Consider the following 20,263-nt stretch of genomic DNA (forward strand, 5'->3'; position numbering starts at 1 on the left):
ACCAGTGATAGTAAACTCTAAATACTAAACTAAGATAAACATAAAACCAGAAACCAGTCAGTCGCATACAGCAAACCCCAAGTCTACAGTTGCTCCCAAAGTCCACCGCCTCAATTTTGGGATGATTTGTTTTCTCTTCAGGTATTCCACAGATGCAGGGTACATCATGGTGATTGTGGAGATTTAATCTGCTGCTCCTGAGGCTGCTGGGAGAGATTTCCCGGTCTCTTCTTTGTTTGCCCAGCTCCTGGGGTTCAGCTTTGGATTTGGCCCTGCCTCTGCGTGTAGGTCGCCTGAGGGCGTCTGTTCCCCACCCAGACAGGACAGGGTTGAAGTAGCAGCTGATTAGGGGGCTCTGGCTCACTCAGGCCAGATGGAGGGAGGGGTAGGGATTGCGGGGTGTGCCTGTGGCAGCAGAGGCCAGTGTGACGTTGTACCAGCCTGAGGTGTGCCTCTCTTCTCCCAGGGAAGTTGTCCCTGGATCACGGGACCCTGGCAGTGGCGGGCTGCACAGGCACCTGGAGGGGAGGTGTGGATAGTGACCTGTGCTTGCACACAGGCTTCTTGGTGGCGGCAGCAGCAGCCTTAGCGTCTCATGCCCATCTCTGGGGTCCACACTGATAGCCGCAGCCCGCACCTGTCTCTGGAGCTCGTTTAGGCAGGTGCTCTGAGTCTCCTCTCCTCGTGCACCCCGAAACAATGGTCTCTTGCCTCTTCGGCAGGTCCAGACTTTTTCCCGGACTCCCTCCCGGCTAGCCGTGGCGCACTAGCCCCCTTCAGGCTGTGTTCACGCAGCCAACCCTAGTCCTCTCCCTGCGATCTGACCGAAGCCCGAGCCTCAGCTCCCAGCCCCCGCCCGCCCCGGCGGGTGAGCAGACAAGCCTCTCGGGCTGGTGAGTGCTGGTTGGCACCGATCCTCTGTGTGGGAATCTCTCCACTTTACCCTCTGCACCCCTTTTGCTGCGCTCTTCTCTGTGGCTCCGAAGCTTCCCCCCGCCAACCCTTGTCTCCGCCCGCGAAGGGGCTTACTAGTGTGTGGAAACCTTTCCTCCTTCACAGCTCCCTCCCACTGCTGCAGGTCCTGTCCCTATTCTTTTGTCTCTGTTTTTTCTTTTTTCTTTTGCCCTACCCAGGTATGTGTGGAGTTTCTTGCCTTTTAGGATGTCTGAGATCTTCTGCCAGCATTCAGCAGGTGTTCTGTAGGAGTTGTTTCACATGTAGATGTATTTCTGATGTATTTGTGCGGAGGAAGGTGATCTCCACATCTTACTCCTCTGCCATCTTGAAGGTCTTCAATGTTTTCCCCTTTTCTGTTCTGTGATCTGAGCCTGGTTTCTTTGCTGTGGGAAGTCTTTTATTAATTCGTTTATTCACTCATTCACACAAACACTTCTTGAGTAGGTATTTTGTGTCAGGGTGCTGGCTGTGTCATGGTAAAAAGAAAAAGTATCTCTGCCCTTATGGAGCTTATAATTTAACTTAGAGAATGTAATCATGTAAAAAAAGAATAAGGTCATTTAAGGTAGTGATGCATGTTATACATGGTAATAGGGTGAATACAACAGTGGGAGGGGAAATTTTTAAGGGATCAGGGTATTCTTCTACAAGAAGGGACAGATGAACTGACTTCTGAGTGATGCATAGACATTCCAGAAAAGTGGATGAACAGTATCTCAAATCACTGGAACTTTGGTTTATTTTCTTGTACATATACAACATATCAACAGATGGGCAGTTTAGGACCAATGTATTAGTTCAATGACAATATCAAGAATGGAAACTCTTCTTATTCTGATCATTCATTTTTAATATGTTGGATTCTCTCCTCATGATTTCAAAATGAGTACTGTCCTCCTAGGTATCACATGTGTATTCAGGTCAGAAAGAAAAGGAAATGGTAGTGTCTGTCAGAGCTGGCTACATAATTGACACGGGCAGTGAGAAATGAAACTATGGGTCTTTGTTCATAAAGCAGGAAAAAAGTGATGTTTAAAAGGACTAACACAAAATAAAGCTTTTTCATTTAAAAATATTTTATTACTTATGTATATGTAGAACTGATTCACTTTGCTGTACACCTGAAACTAACACAACATGGTGAATCAACTGTACTCCAATAAATTAAAAAAAATAAAAGGTAAAAGCGATACATGAGTGACAGCATAAACTTACCAACTGCAAAAAGAATTTGGTACCACAGATTTATATAAAACAATACTAATGAGTAACGTGATATCTTAAATCATCTTTTTCTGGCTTGCTTTACTGCAATTTCATTTATTAGGTCATCAAAATTTCTATTCAAAGTAGGTACATTTTCAGTCAATGTAACTGAAAACAACACCAGTCACTCTTGGCAAGTATGAGACTGCAAATCATTTTTTTTTTTTTTTTTTAAATTAATAGCTACTTTATTTATTTATTTATTTATGGCTGTGTTGGGTCTTCGTTTCTGTGCGAGGGCTTTCTCTAGTTGCGGCAAGCGGGGGCCACTCTTCATCGCGGTGCGCGGGCCTCTCACTATCGCGGCCTCTCTTGTTGCGGAGCACAGGCTCCAGACGCGCAGGCTCAGTAACTGTGGCTCACGGGCCCAGCCGCTCCGCGGCATGTGGGATCTTCCCAGACCAGGGCTCGAACCCGTGTCCCCTGCATTAGCAGGCAGATTCTCAACCACTACGCCACCAGGGAAGCCCCAAGACTGCAAATCATTTTTGATAATTTTTTAATTTTGAGAAGTATCTTTCTGCTGATGCAACAATTGTCATGGGAGCTGCTAAGAGTATTTTATAGACTGTGGCAACGTGAAAAAAATTTCTGATAAATTATTTTGAAATAAAAATTTTAGTACATCCAAAGTTGATTCTCTTGAAGCAATTTTTCTAAAATAAGTTTTCTGTAAGTCTGAATTTTATTTTAAGTGTAAATTTGTACCATGGCATTTTAATGTCTCCTCTGACATTTTCTGTAACATATGGAGGTTGAACAAGAAATGGGAAGTGGCTTCGTGATTTGCCTATAATTCAAAATGCTTGTTTATGCAGTCCATCATTGTATTTTCAATTAAAACATTAATTTTGAAATTGTCTTTCTCATTAATAATTGGCTCAACTGAAGCTTCCTTTGAAAAGTATTCTTTTCTGCGGAATGCCACATCTTTAAATTTAATTTCTATTTGCTTTGCAACATTTCTGTAGTTTTCCAAACTGGAGATTCTAAATGATTGGAAGAATCCAAATAACTCTCTGATATATTTTATTGCAATGTCCATGCACACACTATTACTTTGTAAAAATTTACTGACAAAGTTTCCTGCCTGAGCGCTGGCGTTCCCATCCTGGTGCTAAGGGCAGAGTTAATACTTATGCAGAGGCTGAAGTAAAGGGCTCAAGGGAGGATGGCATGCTGGCCTCCCACTGTATCACAGTGCACAGCCCCTAAGCCTGCTGTCATTCTGGGCCCAGGTCCCTGCCCTGCTTCCCCCACCTTGGGGCCTCATATTATCCCAATTGCCCAAGGCAAGTGTACGCAGCATCCAAGCCAATTGCTTAAGTGCCTGCACTGTCTGTCTTGTCTGCTGAACTTAACCTATCACCTGGAGAATCTCTGCTTCACATGATCATGCTCTACTGTCTCATAGGAGATTAATAGATTTATTAAGAATTTCAAAAGGCAATAGCAGAATATTACACTAAGTGGGAAGTTATGGGAGGCCCCTCTGTGACCACACAGATTGCAGCCTTACAGCTAGCCCTGGTGCCTCTAATATGTCTTTTTTTAAATCAGGAAAGCAAAAATATTCCCAGAAATCTCTACTTATGACTTATTGCCCCTAATTCTCTCATGGCTGCTTCTTGCTGCAAGGCACTCTGGGAGAGTGATTATTTTCCAGCTTCTATAATGAAGGCAGACAAGGGAGAAAGGACTTGGGAATGTGTTGGTTTAGTCAATCAAGAGTCTGCTGTAGACAACCACAAGACCATTTGTGGTGAAATGTACCAGACTGAATTAACAGGGAGTGTGGAATCCTGAGATGAACACAAGTTTGTGGGGGGTTGGGAGGGCGGTGCTTGGAGGGAAGCAAGAAGCCCAGTGTGGTTGGATCAGAGTGAGGGAAGAAAAATAGTTAGGACCTTGAGTCCTTGAATGGAGCAGTAATGCTATAGGACTTCAATTTTGGCAGGCACCAACACACTGTGTAGAGGCACTTGAAAGACTGGTTCTCATTTCCCCCTTCCCAGGGAACTAGGTATAGGGTACACTCAGTGAGGCCATGGGTGGGCATCAAGGGTGGAGTAGCAGAATAGAAGGGAAAGCATTCTGGTAGTGTGGGAGATTTGCTCCTAGAACTTACCTGTGACTTGTTTGGACTTAGTGCTTTACATTCCACTTATACTTGATGCTGGTGTGCTACTGGGAGTGCCTGATTTTATGTCTAGGTGGATCAGATGGTTCTCAGTTCATGATGGAAAGGCCTGGCTTCATCATGATCTGGTACTTTATGCTTGGGTGCTGAGTTTCTACCCAAACCCAGTAACAAGTTAAAACCTATTATTCAAAATAGAGGTGTGCAGAAAAGGGAACCCTCCTACACTGTTGCTGGGAATGTAAGTTGGTACAGCCACTATGGAACACAGTATGTAGGTTCCTCAGAAAACTAATTCAAAAAGATACATGCACCCCTATGTTCATAGCAGCACTGTTCACAATAGCCAAAATATGGAAACCACCTAAATGTCCATCGACAGATGAGTGGATAAAGAAGATGTGGTACATATATACAATGGAATTCTACTCAGCCATAAAAACGAATGAAATAATGCCACTTGCAGCAGTATGGATGCAACTAGAGATGATCATACTAAGTGAAGTAAGTCAGAAAGAGAAAGACAAATACCATATGATATCACTTATATGTGGAATCTAAAATATGGCACAAATGAACCTATCTACAAAACAGAAACAGACTCATAGACATAGAGAACAGACTTGTGGTTGCCAAGGGGGAGTGGGGGAGGGAGAGGGATCGACTGGGAGTTTGGGGTTAGTAGATGCAAACTGTTACATTTAGAATGGATAAACAACAAGGTCCTACTGTACAGTACAGGGAACCATATTCAATATCCTGTGATAAACCATAGTGGAAAAGAATATAAAAAAAGAACGTCTATATGTGTAGAACTTGGTCACTGTACTGTACAGCAGAGATTGGCACAACCTTGTAAATCAACTAGACTTCACAAAAAAATAGAACAGGCATGGATTTTCTCCAAACCGTGACATTTCTGATGTTCTTCTCTAAGTGTGCATTGACCTGGGTTCTATGAAGCATCCTGATCTTCCACAAACACTTTAAGCATCACTGAATCCACTAGGTAAAGCTTGACTGATGGCCTCAAACACCTGGAAACACGGCCTTGCTCTAGGTCCTTCTTTAAGCTGACAATTTCTATTCTCTAGGTAAATTAATCGAAACAGCACACCCAAATATGTATATGTTACCTAGAAAATTAAAATGGGCTCACTGACCATTATGTCACTTCCTTTGTGACACAGATTGCAGTGTATGTGTAGCAACTTGTCTTTTACTTTCAAAAGTGTACTCAGATATGTCCCATATCACTAGACACTACACCTCTGGCTGAGGTGGTCACCTTGTACTGTTGGAGATTGTGTTTCCTGCTCTCTGGCTTGTGTGAAACTTGCCATATGATATAGGATGTGTGCTACTTCCTGCTCAGTCATTTCACAAGATGCCATCATTACAGTGGACAAGTGTGATGAATTTTCTCCTATTGTTCTTTGTAAATAGAATTTCTATCCTTCTCCACCCTGATCTGTGTCCTCTGAGGTTGAGCTCTAAGGCTCCATTGCTGTCTGGATTCCAGCTGGATTTATCTACTAGAAAGTACTGGCAGGATATTGAAGGTGGGGAGGAAAGAGATGGGAGTGTTATTTTCCCCTGGCTCTCTCTCACCAGATCTTCAATTGGTCATGGCTGCATTACACTACTGAAGACCACAACTTCATTGAACGCTCCCCTCATGCAACCACAGGTCCTATTAATCTCTCCCTCCATTTGCTCCCTCAGGTCTGGGGAAGATAATGGCTTCCTGCTGTTGTTAACCCCAGGCTACTTCAATATCCCTCCTTGGTGTCCCTTAACCCTGTTTAGACCTTTGGAAATAATCCAGTCAGTAAACCATCTTTAACTACTCATTTTGAGTATGCTGTCAGTTTCTTGCCAGGTGCTGGCTTATAGAGAAAGTGAGAATCACTTATTGCATGGTGTTCCCTTGCAATTGTGATAGGGAAAAGTATCTTCTAGATCCATAACTGAATATCAGGATCCAGGAATTATATTGATATGCTCTGGAAAATAGTCCACATTTAAAACAGGTAGCTACAGTTTTAGTCCCATCTGATAATGGTTTGTATTGTTATTCTTTATGACCCATCTCTTTTGTGGAACAACCTGTATCCTTACCTCCCAACTTTACAGTGGTGGAACACATTTCTGCAGGTCCCCTGGGATATGACTTTGAATTTGATATATTATGGTCAAACGCTTCTATTTGGCCTTTACTTTACATGTCAAGAAGCTAATTTGTGGGTTTTACTAGCAGTTGAGAATAGCCATTCCCAGTAAGTACTACTCTGTACCTGATTTATGTATAGGATCTTACTGGTTCTATAATAGCATATATATAGAGGCTTTTAGAATGGAATAATAAAGAACAATAGATCCAGGTTCATATTCTGAATGGTGGAAAGTAGTGCTATTAAGGGGCCCAGAGAATGAGTGTTGCCCCAGGTACTAGAGTTTAATAAATTCTGAAGAGTGTGAATATTTCCTTTTCCCCACTGCACAGTTATCCTGGAAAACGGCCACAGGCCCCTTTATGAGAGTCTGAGAGTAAGATTCAGAGTTCTTGCTGCTGATGTTGTTGGAGAACCTTTTTCAAGATTACCCAGCCTCCTCTTTATTCAATAAACCCTGGGATTTTTTTTTTTAAACTGGCTCAGATTAGGGTATTAGATCAAGGATTATGACTCTCTTTTGATTGCCCTAGGTTCATAAGACTTTTAATTTGTTTGTTTTGTTTTTGCCCTAGGTACATAAGGAACTTAGTAGGATGCCCATTTATTTGTCATTCCCCACAAAGGTCATTTCACAGCAGATCATTCTGATCCCTAATCCTTCATTTTTAGCCCCTCTACTCCCCTGACTCTGGTAAACTACTGCCTGGCCTCGGCCATTCATGATTGTACTATTCCCACTGAAATTAGGAAACTGTTTCAGACACAGTAACTCCTACCAGCATCCCTGACCTTGAGAGAAGAGCTTGGTTTGGACAGGGGATTTTGCACATGTTAAATCCACTCTAATATTTATATCTCCCTAAGTCCCTGTAGTCCTTCTTTAATAGCACATTAAGAAATTGCTGGCATCTTAACTTCAGTCAGTGCAGGCCTTTGTTGAACCCATATTGCAGTTAATCAACCAAGCAACCAATTAGAACTACTCCCTGCTGCTTGTGCTAATGCACTGAATTCAGAGATGCTTCAAGGTACATAACAAATATATTAAATGGAATTTAAAGTTGTGCTAATTTTTCTTGGCCTGGCATTTTTGGAATCCATTCCTACACGTATTTCTAGAATTTTGCAGGTAGTGATAAACAAAGCCCTTCAATTACTTTGGAGGATAAGTTTTCTCTCTTAGGTCTGACATGGCTACTGGCCCTTGGGGAATGCTGACATCTGACTCTGTGTCTAGGTTTGCAAACGCTGAAGGATATTAGGATGGAATGAGAAGACGGAGGGCATACAACAAGAAGCCATGAAAACAACTCCACGAGTGTGGATGTTTACAGGCCCTTTAGGAATGTCAGGAATAACTCATCAGACAGGGATGGCAAAGGGGCTTTGAGTCCTCTGGATTGATTGATACTGTACCACGTCCTCATTCTGATTTTTAGGATTCCACATTTTCCCAACTAAAATACTAATTTCCATGCAAAAGACCTAACAAAGTTTTAGATTTAACTGATATTGTAATTTTCAACCCTCTTTTTGAAAACCTTAGTTTAATTTCAGCTCTTTCCGTCCTGTTAATGTTACTTTTGGAGTATACTCATAACAAGTCCCAAATTTTCAGTATGTGCCTTGAGTTGAGAATTATTTCTAGACTCTTCTCCTTTATAAACATATCTAATGCTTCTAATAGTAACCATTCCACCCCATAATATTTGATTTTTTTAATGCCTCTCATACTGATCTGTGGCTATAGCTATTCAGTCTCCCCAAATTTTGCTTTCACTAGGCACTTTAATTTAAATGATCGTGGATATAATACAGTTAGCTGTTTCACCAATGTCTGCTATCAGATGGCAGAGCCTGATTCCCTCATCCCCTTTAGGATTATCATAGTGTTAAGTCCAAAAATGTCAGATGATCTACTCAGACTTTCAGTTTGGGATTTCAGGCTCACAGAAAATGCTGGCAATTAAGGAAGAAGAGCTGGCTTGGCTTCACTGGAATAAGGCTGTTTTTTCTAATACTTGGAAGATGACAGGGATTTGTGTACTGTCTGTATTTGAGACCCTGTCCCATTCACATGCCATGCTGGAGAGGTATCAGCATCTATGGGAGAATGTGGCTGCCAGGGCTACTGAACAGGATACTGAGAGCCAGTGGCTTTCAAGCCTCACTAAATGGCACTTGTTTGCAATTGGTGGGGAGGGTGGGAGGCAGAGGGGGAGTTGGGCAGGGGGACACCTGGCTCTGAATGAACCATGAAAGCTTGGACAATGAGTTTCTCCATGGTAACCATGATGGGCATGTAAGACTAGAGTCACTGCTCCTATTTTTATGGAATGAGGTAGTTGGTACCTCAAAGATCAATAATGATAGTATCCAATCATGAATTTAAGAATGAATAAAATCCTATGAATTTGCTTAATAATTATTTGCTGATTGATTAATTTTGTTACCTGCAGAAAGTAATAAGGGGCATAGTTTAAGAAAAACATTTTGCTTAGGTTGATGTTAAAATGATTCCTTCAATTCAATTTGTGATTAGTTATAAGAATATAGCATTTCTTGGTGTCAAAAATTGTAGGATTTACTTAAAAGGAACTATCCTAAGATTCACTGGGTTTTTATTCTGTGAAGGGACCATGCTGTGCATTTGACATGCAGCATCTTTTTAAAAACAAAACAAAAATCCCCACGAAATCCAGGGGTTGAGTTTAATTGTGTTACTGTATTTTTCAATTCTATAATTTCCATTTGCTTTAAAATTTTTTCTAGTTCTTTGCTGAGATTTCTTTTTTCTATTTGTTCTGAGAGAATTCATAATTGATGATTGGAGCGTTTTTGTGATGGCTGATTTAAAATCCTTGTCCTATAATTCATCAACGGAGTCATCTTGGTATTGGCAGCAGTTAATTAATTGACTTCTCATTCAAGTTGTGATTTTCTTGGTTCTTTGTAGGATGAGCAAAATTTTTGATTGTGCCTTGGACACTTTGTCTATTGTGTTAGGAGACTCTTGGTCTTATTTATATCTTCTATTTTTGCATGCAATCGCCATGTTTAGTTTTAGCATTCAGGTCCTGCGTATGTGCTGTGGTTCCAGGGGCAGTTTAATTTTCAGAATCTTTTGAGAGCTATTTTGGTTTTTTTGGTTTATCTGCTGCCTATGGGGCTCCTACTGGTCCTGCTTGCGCTGTCTGAGGAGTGAAAGGAGTTTTCTGAAGCCCAGCTGCTAGGTGTCTCTTGTTGGAGGATGGGTGCAGAGTGAATCCCTCTACCTGTCCTCTCTTAGGCCTTTTCCCCCACGCTGCTCAGGTGTCTCTAGACAGGTGAGGAGCAACTATAGAATGTATGGACCAAGAGGCTTACCACACCAGGCCACTTGTTATAGTTGGGATTCTTTAGTCTGATTCTGCCTGTTCACCTTGGTATCTCTTTGAGGAAAAATGGAGTCCTCAGGCTTGATGAAGAAGAGTGTTACTCCAGCTGCTTATTTTTGGTTGTGGTCCCAGTTGATCCCTTTTGCTGATGGTGTTGGGTTCACCTGTTGTCAAAGGGACTCCCGTCAGCCTCGGGGAGGAAGAGCCCATCTGGACTGATTTCTCTTGCTAGGTTGGTGGTCGTGAAATACAGCACTTGGGTTGCCTTCTTCTGATGTGTGTAGGTTGCAAGATGCCCTGCTGTTGTGCTGTTCTTTGAATCTTGGGGTCCCAAACAGCTTGCCTTCTTCTAAACTACCTATCACAGTTTTCCTTTGGTTATCGTTTGGATTATACTAAGGCTTATAGTTTTGTTTAGCAGGGAGGTGCTGGAAGAGATGGGTTAATGTCCCATTGTCTGGACCTGAACTCCTGGGGTTAAGTTTATTATCACAGTGAGAAAATCTATGTAATTTCCCAAAGTCACTCAACTATATACAAAAGTGTCAGGATTCAAACCCAGGTCTGCCTAAATCCTAATTTTATGCTCTTTCTTCTCTCCCTAAATGGCAATTTTTAGGGAGATATTAATGGAAAACATCCAGTAATTAATAGCAAAAATGTCTTTCCACTCAGCACCCACATTTACCAGTGGATTCACTTTATTTAAATAGTGTTTGTGCCCTATTCCCCTACCCTGAGTGATAAATAGAGATTGAGTGACAGATGCAGACATGCTTCCTGGACAGAGAAATGCTATTTACCTGGACACTATTCACCAATGTAACCACCCTGTAGCTTTTCAAATGCTCCCTTTTCTATGCCTCTTTAGGTTGTAATCTGCTGCTACACAATTAACACCTTTTAAACTAGATGCCCTGGTGGTGCAGTGGTTAAGAATCTGCCTGCCAGTGAAGGAGGCATGGGTTCGAACCCTGGTTCGGGAAGATCCCACATGCTGCGGAGCAACTAAGCCCGTGCACCACAACTACTGTGAAGTGGGGAAACTTCTGTTCTTTCTACATCTGATCTGAAGTGAAAGAAAATTGATTACCATCAAGGTGTTTGAGATTCCACTTGGCTATACAGAGCATAACACTGAATCTGATGTAGAACCGTTTAGTTCATTTACAATGTTCTTTTTTGGAGTGATTATATATGAAACAAACAAAAGGATGCAAGTTATACTCAGAACAGAACTTTCCTCATCAATAGTTGTTCTCGGTAGGTTCATAGCTCCCACGTATCAGGCCATGGAAGGAATTAGTAAAATGGATCAGGATTAAGACAGCCTTCAAGAACAGTCCTTTGGTAAGGTTAAATTAATCCTGCCATAATGGCCTCTTTATGTAACACTGTGGGACATATAGCTGACTTCCTGGCTGAAAACTGAAAGGAAGTGAAGTTTAAAACTAAAGCCTGTGAACAATGGATGGGTCTGCTGATGGAAGTAGCCCTGTGGTAATCCCCCTCTTTCTGTGAAAATCCTAACCTTAGGTAAAGGTGGGCAGTGATGGATTCTGTTATGGTATTCTGGGTCCCCCAGCTGGTCAAGAGCACCATCTCTTCAGGAACCTTTGCTTTGTTTGTTTCTGTGAAAGGCAGAATAAAAGTATTTTAGTTTGAGAAGGCAAAGCACATGGGTGAGTGAGCCCTGAACTTGGCTGTGCCCCAAGCAGGCATTTTCAGTACATATTTGGACGAGTCTAGGGAGGACTCTTAGAAATTAATTGATAAGTAATATGGAAAGGATTTTCTCTATCTGATGGGTGCTAGATGTTACCCACTCCTTTGTATTTAGAAGATACTATGTTAGAAAGTGGAAAAATCCTACCTTGGTTCCCTCAGTTTGGAATCCCCTTCCTTTGTTCTATACCCTTGAAAGGCTTTCATTCTTTTTTTTTTTTTTTTTTTAAGAAACTACAATTATTTTTATTGAAAAATGTGAAAGTGAAATATATTTATTGCATTTTTTTAAGCATCTTTATTGGAGTATAATTGCTGTACAATGGTGTGTTAGTTTCTGCTGTGTAATGAAGTGAATCAGCTACATGTATATATACATCCCCATATCAAAAGTCTTTTCATTCTTCAAGGTCCAGGACAAATGCCTCTCATGAGCTTTAGGGCCCAGCATTGTGTCTTGTTCAACTTCACAGAGCAGTGCTAACCTACTGTGGTGCACATATAGCAGCTGCCCCCAGATCATCCTTTAGATCTCAGCACTAGCCTTCCCTGACCTCCAGACCTGGTCCTCCTAGCAGACTCTTTCATTTTCCATCACGGGCTATGTCATACTTTGTAAGTGCATGTTTATGTGATTGTTTCACGTGTATATGTTTCTCCTATAGTTAGTTCTGTTTTTTGCTTATTATGTCCCCATATATCCCCTGGTATATGATTTGCAGTAAAAACAAACAAATAAATATTTGTTGAATATTGAATTAATACACTTTAAAATCAAAGTGATTTAATTAGCAGGTTTTTATTAACAGTTCCTTACTGGGACAACTGCATTAGAGCCACAGCTGAATGAATAACCAAGGAATATTTACGGGAACTCAAGTGAACTAAAGCATTTGTATTTACTGCAGTGGCCCTTGCCAGATGTAACTTCCTTGGACCTAGTATGCTGAAGAAAACAAAAGTCTAACTAGCCAAATTAATGGTAATGTGAATGTTCATTCTGATGACATTTTAGAAAGAGAGCCCTGTGGCTTTGTCAGATCCATAGCACCCTTCCCTTTTTTGGGCATCTCTATCATTAGGACATGTTTCACCGGGCTTTTGACTGAAGTTGTTGAGAAGTTTTACTCACATTCTGGGAGGAGGAGAAGGGGACTAGTTTTTGTGACAATGACCACTCACCAGTCAATGTGTGGTGTGGAGAAAGTCAGAGCCATTTGTACCCATCTATTATTGAGTCTAGACATTCTTATTTTATTTTATTTTTTAACTGGAATAATTTTTTTTGCAATAAAAGTTAGTAACTTTGGCTTAACTCCAGGTGATACTGATAGCCATGCTCTGAGAGTTTTCTACTGGGGACATGTATATGTGAACCCTGGGGCATCCATGGAGGTGGGAGGGATTCTGAAAGGACTTCCCCAACTCCTCTTCTCCTTCAGTGCCTGACTCTCCAAATTGAGGTTGTTTTTGGATGGAGTTTCATCTGGATTTTCTCAGCTCTCTTCCTATGAGGATGAGCTACTTTATTGGAAAGGAGGATCATAAGTTTATTTTTTGCCTTTTTTTTTTTTTTTTAATTTTAGCCTGCAGTCTGGTAGTACTCATGCTGCAGGAAACAAAATGTCATTGAAGTTTTTGGCTTTCAGGTGCACCTATTCTTTTTGTTCCATTAAAAAAAAAATAGACTTTATTTTGGCCTCGCTGTGCAGCATGTGGGACCTTAGTTCCCCAACCAGGTATCGACCCCGTGCCCCCTGCAGTGGAAGCCAGGAGTCTAAACCACTGGACCACCAGGGAAGTCCTGAAATTGACTTTATTTTTAAGAACAGTTTCAGGTTCACAGCAAAATTGAGGGGAAGGTACAGAGATTTCCCATATACCCCCTGCCCCCACTCATGCATAATAGCTTCCTCCATTATCATCCAGAGTGGTACATTTGTTACAATTGATGAACCTACATTGACACAACATTATCCACTAAAGCCTGTAGTTTACATCAGGGTTGACTCTTGGTGTTGTACATTCTATGGGTTTGGACAAATTTGTGATGATATGTATCCACCCTCATATGTGGAGTAGTTTCACTGCCCTGAAAATACTCTGTGCTCCCTCATCCCTCCCACTCCCTTAACCTCTGTCAACTGTTGATCTTTTTACTGTCTCCATAGTTTTGTCTTTTCCAGAATGTCACATAGTTGCAATAACACAGTATGTTTACTTTTCAGATTAACTTCTTTCACTTAGTATTATAGGTGTACCTTTTACTGCTTCAGCCTTTTCCCTATTTTCTTATTCCTGGGATGATTTCAATGGGAAGAGGGTTGAGGAGATGGAAGAGGAGCTAGATACCTATGGTAAATTTGCCATTTAAAAATATTTTTTAAACGTCTCTCCCCTTTTCTGGTTATCAAATAACTAGAATTTATTTTTTTAGTTTTGAACTTAACTTTAGAAATTATATTCTTTGCCATCCCTACCTTTCTAATTCCTAGGAGCCTCCAGGTTATTAGTAAATGTTTGAAAAGTTAGAATTTACTTATACTAGTTAATTATGAAATGATCAACTTAATGAGCAAATATTTATTACTATTCTCATTTTATCAATATTTATCCCATAAGTAGTTCATGTGGATTGAAAGTAATATTGGGTTGGCTGAAAAGTTCGTTCCATACACTTTATGAAAAAATCCGCACAAACTTTTTGTCCAACCCAATATTATATTTGAAATTAATTTATAAACTCAAATTACAATCTAATACCAGTTCTTCAATAATTACTTCTAAATTAACAAATGAATGTACTCACTTTCCTGGAAAAATTATTTATTGCCCATTTTCTTTATTGGAAAACAAAAAGATATAATTAATGGCAAACTACAAAGAAGGTGAATCAAAGCACAGAGGTTCACAGCCAACTGAGGGAACATAGGATTAAAAATCCCTAAATTCTGTTTTTCCATCACAAATGTCAATGATTACACCAGAGGCTGAAACATTGCCAGACCTCAGCAAAATTGTAAAGTGGATGAAATTTGTCTTCATCCTCATTTAATACTCTAGTGAATTCCCTACTATATTTTTTGTCTCACAGCCAAAAAGATTAGATGTGTTTCCTTTTGTTAGTTTTTGGTTGTAATTGATAGAAATCAACTCTGTTTGGCTTGAGGAAAATAGGGGATGTTATGGGAAGCATCCTGGAGTGTCTTGTGTAATCACAACACAGCTGGATATTAAGTCATGAAGGAGGCATCAGGGCAGCTCTGGGAACTTCAGCAGCAGAAGTTCGTAAACTTTCTATCCTGGCACTACCACAAGTGTGACTCACCTCACATGACATGGTGTCTGTGCTGTGTCAAGCTTGGGCTTCTGTAAGAGAAAGTCTCCAGATACCTGCTTGTTCAAGGGGAAAGGTCACGTGGCAGAGACACAGTCACCTGGGGCTTCCCCTTGTACCGAGTACCCTTTACAGAGTGTGGGAATGACCCAGGCAGCCACTCCAAGGGGTACCACTTCTCCATGGAGGAAAAGGGGTCTGCTAAAATTGATTACTTGTGGGCACAGGTTATATTTGGAAAGTGTGTTACCATTTCTTTGGCACTATCACATTTGAAACACTAGGATATATTCTTTAGACTAATGGGGAAAAAAATGGCAATCAAATCACTTGTAACATTCATAGATATAGGATACAGGAAGGGATTCTTTGGCCAAGAGAAACATAGGTGATAGAAGAGAGACATGATCATAAGAACCAATAAACGGAGTTAAAGGGGTCTTCCCTTGGTGCTACTTGAGAAACCTCTTGGGATTCTCCTGTCCCTGAGAGTCTTGGGTAAAAGTAAAACATAAGATTTACTACTTGATCCTAGGCAATTAGGCAACCCTAGCCCAAGCCGTCTGAGTAAGAGCATCTCTGCTGTTGGAGAGGATGGTGATACGAATTGATACTCTGTGAGCACTTACTCAAACACTATTCTAGGCCCTTCACTCATTCAATGTTCACAATTGCCCTATCAGATAATACTATTATCGTCTCAGTTTTAACTCTGTGTAAAGCTGAAAGCGAGTTTCTAGCTGGTTTCACCATTCAGCATGTGCATTCAAGTCCCAGGAGAAGCAAACAGTGGAAGAATGTATTACCATATCTCACCTACCTAGTCTGGAAAAGACTTTGGCATCAGGATTTGTGGGTCAGGAGAATCAGTTTCCCACCCTAAGTTCACTCTGGAATACTCAGTACTTACTAAGATGTAAAATAAATGTTAAGGGATTTTTCTATTAGAGGTACATCTTTACCTGTATAGCTGACAAGATTATTTGCTTTGTTCTTCAAGTAGTATTCCTAAGAATAAAGGAAATGGAGGAAAATGGCACCAGAAATAGTCCACAAAATAATTGTAAGGGTTATACTGTATAAACATACCGTTTTATGTTCATATGATAATAGAATCTGCTGTCATAGAAATATATAATGAAAATATAAAATCTGTTGAGTTTATAACACCCCTGTGAGTTTGGCAGGGTAAGGACTATTGGCCTCACTCACAGAGGAAGAGCCCAGGATTGCTCAGCTGGAAAGAAACAGGCCCCTTATTAGAAATGGCTCATTTAATTCCAAGTAAGACTAATGTATTAGTGACATTTAAGATTTCTTTTAAACAAGGCACCCCTCCCCCTCCCTGCTTAGGAGTTGCTAGAGGGGCCTAGTGGAGCGTTATAACTTTTCCCACTGCCCAGAGGTAACAAAGCCATTCTTCCTCCCCTGTCTCAGTGGAGGCCACACAGGAAGCAGTAAGGGACTCTCCTAACCCTCCCAAGGAGATAACAGTCCTGCCTAGAGGGGAGCCAGAACTCTCACCCCTGTCAACACTAACAAGGAACCCCTCTCATTCTTGGGTGTCAGCAGATATGGTTCTTTTTACTGACCTGAAAGGTCAATAAAATAGACAAATCTCTAGCAAGAGTGACAAAAAAGAAAGGAGAGAAAACACAAATTACCAATGTCAGAAATGACAGGAGATATCACTACAGTTCCTCCATGTATCAAAAGGATAATTAAGGATTATTAGGAATAACTGTGCACACACAAATTTGGTATCTTAAATGAAATAGTCTAATTCCTCAGAAATACAGCTATCATAATCTACCCAATATAGAAAAATTAAAGAGCCCTATAAATATTAAGAAAATTGAGTTTATAATGAAAAAAATTCCCCCAAAGAAATACCCAGAACTAGATGATTTCATTGATTAGTCTACCAAATGTTTAAAGAAGAATTAACACCAATACTACACAACCTTTTCCAGAAAACAGAAGAGGAAGGAACACTTCCCAATTCATTTTATGAAGTTACTATTACCTTGATACCAAAATAGTACCAAAAAAAAAAAAAAACCAAACCCCACAATGATCAATATGCCTCAAGAATACAGTCACATAAATCTCTAACAAAATATTAGCAAATAGTATATATATATATATGTGTGTGTATATATATATATATGTGTGTGTGTGTGTATATATATATATATATATATATAAATCAATGTAATCCATCATATTAACAGGCTAAAGAAGAAAGATTACATAATTATATAATTTGATGCAGAAAAAGCCTTTGACAAAATTCAACAATCATTCTTTATAAAAACTCAGAAAAATAGGAATAGAGGAGAATTTCATCCACTTGATAAAGAGCATCTGTAAAATACCTACATCTAATATTATACATCATGATGAAAGAGTGAGTGCTTTACCCGTAAGACTGAGAACAAGGCAAAGAAGTCTCTTTCACACTCTGACTCAACATAATGCTGGGTGTTGTAGACAGTGCAATAAGGCAAGAAAAAGAAATAAAAGCATATAGATTGTAAAGGGAAAAAATAAAACTGTCCTTATTTGCATATGACATGATGGTCTACATAGAAAATCACAAGGAATCTATGATAACATTTCCAGAACTGATATGACTATATATATATTAGCAATGAACATGGGGACATCAAAATTAAAAATACAGTGCCATACAATATTGCTCAAAAAATTAAACACTTTGATGTAAATCTATCAAACATGTTTAGGGCTTGTGTGCTGAAAATTGGAAAATGCTGAAGAAAGAAATCAAAGAAAGCATATCATGTTCATGGGTTGGAAAACGCAACATATTAAATATATCAATTCTTTCCTAATTAATATGAGTTTAATGCAATTCCTGTCAAATCCCAACAATATTTTTGTAGATATAGACAGAGAATTTAACATTTATATGGAAAGAAAAAGGAACTAGAATAAAACAATTTTGAAAGGAATCTGTGTCCTTAATTTCAAGGCATTATATAGCTATAGTAATCGAGACTCTGTGCTATTGGTTAAGGGATAGGTTCATAGCTAATGAAACAGAATAGAAAACCAGAAATATATAAATATGCCTGAGTGAGTTTTGGCAAAAGTGCAAAAGCAATTCAATGGAGAAAAGACAGCCTTTTCCACAAGTGGAAAAGGAGTTGGACATCTATAGGCATAAAAATAAACCTTTATGTAAGTCTCATACCTTATACAAAATTAATTCAAAATTGATCATGAGCTTACATGTTAAATGTAAAAATATAAAAATTTCAGAAAGAAATTATCAAGTTCTAGAGTGAGGCAAAAATTTTTTAGACTTGATAGTAGCAACATACTCCATAAAAGGAAATACTGATAAATTAGACTTTATCAAAATTAAAAAAACTTTTGCTCTATGAAATATTCAGTTAGGAGGATAGAAAGACAAGCTACAGTGTGGAGAAAATATTTACAAACAAAATATACAACATATCCAAGAGTATCTAGACAAAGAACTCTCACTGCTCAACAAAAATTAAAAAATATTCAATTAGAAAATGGGCAAAATAAGACACATTCCACTGAAGAATATAAAGATGATATATGAAAAGATGTTCAACATCATTAGCCATTAGGAAAATGAAAATTAAAACCACAAGGATATCACTACACATCTATCAGAATGCCCAAAATAATTCTTTTAAAAAGTGACAACACCAAACACTGACAAGGATGTGGAGAAACTAATCGTTCATACATTGCTTCTGGGAATGTAAAAAGTACAGCTAGTTTGGAAAACAGTTTGACAGTTTCTTATAAAACTAAACACCTAACTACCATATGACCCAGCAAGTGCATTGCTACACATTTATCCTAGAAAATTGGAAACTTTGCTTACACAAACACATGTGCATGGATGTTTTTAGCAGTTTTATTTGTAATAGCCCCAAACTGGAAACAATTCAGATGTCCTTCAATAGGTGAATAGTTAAACAAGCTGTTATACACACATATCATGGACTGCTATTACTCAGCAAGAAAAGGGAACAAAATATTGATGCACATGACAATGGGGATGAATCTCTAAAGAATTATGCCAAATTTTAAAAAAGCCAATTCCCCAAATTTCCATACTGTATGATTCTACTTATATAACATTCTTGATATGACAGAATTATAGAAATGGAAGATAGATTAGTGGTGGCCAACAGTTAAGGAGAGGGTAGGGGCAAGAGGGAAATGGATTAGGTTATAAAAGGGCAAACTGAGGGATCCTTGTGGGATGGAAATGTCCTGTATTTTGACTATAAATTTCAGTATCCTGGTTATTGTATTGTACTATAGTTTTGCAAGATGTTATTATTGCGGGAACTGGATAATGTGTAATGGCATCTTTATATTATTTTTTACAACTGCATGTAAATCGACAATTATAATAAAAATGTATTTAATAAAAGAACAGCAGACTGGCTATATGGTTCTTTAACTCAAGAAAAATTATACAAACAAAAATTTCACAGCCCTGGAATTAAGTTAGGAGCGCCATTTAGAGAGGAATTGGACCTTTCTGGTATTTCCCAGATCCTTTCTTTTTTAAAATTATGATAAAAAATATATATCATAACATTTGTTATTTGAACCGTCCTTAAGTGTATAGTCCAGTGGCGTTAAATTCATTCACATTGTTATGCAACCATCACCAACATCCATCTTCAGAACTTCTTCATTATCCCAAACTGAAACTTCATACCCACTAAACAATAACTCTCCTTTCTCCAAAATATGATTGCTTCAAGAATTTTCATGTCATCTTTGTGTAAGGGCCATACTCATCTCTGTATTGTTCCAATTTTAATATATGTACTGCCAAGTGAGCATCTAAATCGTCTTTTGGGTGGCTATTTTTTCCACCTATATATCATAGCATCTGGATGATATCCCAAAGACATCATTCCTGGTAGCCCTATGATTTGCTTAACATGCTATGGTTAACAGAATCAATTGTTCGATCTGATTCTTTTTCCTTAAGACAATCTCACAGATATTTTGAGGGTTATGTTCGTAAGTAAATTGATTCAATTTTGAACCATCTGCTTCCTCTCTCCACTTTTCTTGTTGTCTGCTCTATGAAACATATCGTTGGATAACTAGGGTGCTCATTTTACTTCACCTAAAGTTCTGTGTGCCTGTGGATTATATGGACCTGGAGAAATTCTGAGGGAAGGAATATTCTTTCATAATTCAAGAAATCAGCTATTTCAATAAATTATTCTTGGTAATCTTTGTTTCTCTC

General features: G+C 39.2%; 1 non-coding gene across 1 annotated transcript; it reads right to left on the bottom strand.

Annotated features, from left to right (window-relative positions):
- Positions 1–19,745: 19,745 nt before the first annotated feature.
- Positions 19,746–19,848, bottom strand: LOC132351354 (U6 spliceosomal RNA). The gene has a single exon (XR_009498292.1). It is a non-coding gene; the product is annotated as a U6 spliceosomal RNA (small nuclear RNA).
- Positions 19,849–20,263: the final 415 nt, after the last annotated feature.

This window comes from Balaenoptera ricei, chromosome 16 (assembly GCF_028023285.1).
Source record: "Balaenoptera ricei isolate mBalRic1 chromosome 16, mBalRic1.hap2, whole genome shotgun sequence".
Classification (NCBI taxonomy): domain Eukaryota; kingdom Metazoa; phylum Chordata; class Mammalia; order Artiodactyla; family Balaenopteridae; genus Balaenoptera; species Balaenoptera ricei.